This window comes from Pteropus medius, unplaced genomic scaffold, assembly GCF_902729225.1.
Source record: "Pteropus medius unplaced genomic scaffold, Ma_sr-lr_union100, whole genome shotgun sequence".
NCBI classification, from domain to species: domain Eukaryota; kingdom Metazoa; phylum Chordata; class Mammalia; order Chiroptera; family Pteropodidae; genus Pteropus; species Pteropus medius.
This window is the reverse complement of record NW_024349801.1, coordinates 519,206-521,423: the sequence shown is the minus strand read 5'-3', so window position 1 is coordinate 521,423 and position 2,218 is coordinate 519,206. Positions and strand designations below refer to the sequence as shown.

Here is a 2,218-nt window from a genome sequence, read left to right as displayed (position 1 = left end):
TTAATTTAAAAACTCACAGGCTATAACAAGAGGTGAAAAAGGGCATTACATATGATAAAGGGATCAATCCAACAACAGGATATAATTCTTTTAAACATCTACACACCCAACATAGGCATACCTAAATATATAAAGCAAATATTGACAGACATAAAGTGACTGACAGTAATACAATAATAGTAGGGGACTTTAACACCCCATTGACATCAATGGTTAGATCAACCAGACAGAATATCAACATGGAAACAATGGCTTTAAATGACACATTTAAGACCGGATGGACTTAATAGATATCTTTTAGGACATTTATCCCAAAAGCAGCAGAATACACATTCTTTTTAAGTGCATATGGAACATTTTCCAGGACAGACCATTTGTTAAGCCACAAAACAAGTCTCAATAAATTTAAGAAGGTTGAAATTATATCAAGCATCTTCTCAAGCTGGATCAGCAGCAGGAGCAGAGAGGGGACCCCAGAGAGCCCTAGCAGCCCCACTGCTGCCGCCAGCCTAGTTACCATCACATCCTGGGAGGAGCTGCAGCTGCTGCAGCCAGGCCCACTCACCATCTCTACAACCATGAGCAGTGAGGCAGAGACCCAGCAGCTATCAGCTAACCTCCACCCCTTGCCCCCCGCCGTCACTGCAGCCAACACCAAGCCCAGTATCATGGGCAGCAGTGCAGGGGGTAGCAGCTCAGGAGGCCTCACATCAGCAGCATCTGATGGCAGAAACAAGATCGTTGCAATGAAGGTTCTGGGAACAATAAAATGGTTCAGTGTAAGAAATGGATATGGTTTCATCAAAAGGAGCAACACCAAGGAAAATGTATTTGTACACCAGACTGCCATAAAGAAGAATAACCCCAGGAAGTACCTGCAGTATAGGAAATGGAGAAACTAAAGAGTTTGATATTGTTGAAGGGAAAAGGGGTGTGAAGGCAGCAAATGTTACAGGCCCTGGTGGAGTTCCAGTGTAAGGCAGTAAATATGCAGCAAACTATAACCATCATAGACACTATCCATGTCACAGGGTCCTCCATACAATTACCAGCAGAATTATCAGAATAATGAGAGTGGGGGGCGGGGGGAATGAGGGATCAGAGAATGCTCCTAAAGGCCAGGCCCAACAGTGTGGGCCCTACAGCAAGTGACAGTTCCCACCTTACTACATGCGGAGACCCTATGAGTGCCAGCCACAATATTCTAACCCTCTTGTGCAGGGAGAAGTGATGGAGGATGCTGACAACCAGGGTGCAGGAGAACAAGGTATCCCAGAGAGACAGCGTATGTATTGGGGCTATAGACCACAATTGTGCAGGGGCCCTCCTCCCCAAAGACAGCTTAGAGAGGATGGCAATGAAGAAGATAAGAAAAATCAAGGAGATGAGACCTAATGTCAGCAGCCACCTTAATGTTGGTACCACCACTATCTCAATTACTGAAGCAGACACTCAGGGCGGGGCTGAGTAAATGCTGGCTTAACATATCTACCATAATCAGGTTTAGTCACTGAACAAGAAGAAATGAATAAGAAATTCCAGCAATAAGAAACGAACAAAAGATAGGAGCTGAAGACCTTAAGTGCTTGCTGGTTGCCTGTTGATCAGATAACTAGAACAATCTGCATTATCTATGCAGCATGAGGTTTTTGTTATTTTCATCTAAAGATGTTTCATTTGGGTAATGGCAAACAAGTTTTTCAAAAAAAAGGCCTGGTTTTTCTCAAAATATCTTTAAAGGTTTTAAAATTGTTTCATACCTGGTCAAGTTGAGATTTTTAAGAACCTCATTTTTAATTTGTAATAAAAGTTTACAACTTGACTTTTTTCAAAAAAGTCAACAAACTGAAAGAAACTGTTAATAAAAATTTTAAATAATAATTTTTTTAAAAAAGCATCTTCTCCGATCACAAGACTAGTAAACTAGAAATCAGTTACAAGAAAACTGAAAAACACACAAACACGTGAAGGCTAACCAACACGTTACTAAACAATGAATGAGTTAACAATGAGTCAAGAAGGTAATCAAAAGATACCTTGAGACAAAGAAAAATGAAAATATAATGACCCAAAATCTATGGGTACGGCCAAAGTGCTTCTAAGAGGGAAATTCATAGCAACACAGGATACATCAAAAAATAAGAAAAATCTCAAATAAACAATCTAATCTTTTATCTAAAGTAACTGGAAAAAGAACAAACAAAGCCCAAAGTAAGTA

The 2,218-nt window shown here is 40.4% G+C and overlaps 1 pseudogene; it reads left to right on the top strand.

Annotated features, from left to right (window-relative positions):
• The first annotated feature begins 578 nt into the window (after positions 1-578).
• Positions 579-1,413, top strand: LOC120622852 (Y-box-binding protein 1-like; annotated as a pseudogene).
• Positions 1,414-2,218: the final 805 nt, after the last annotated feature.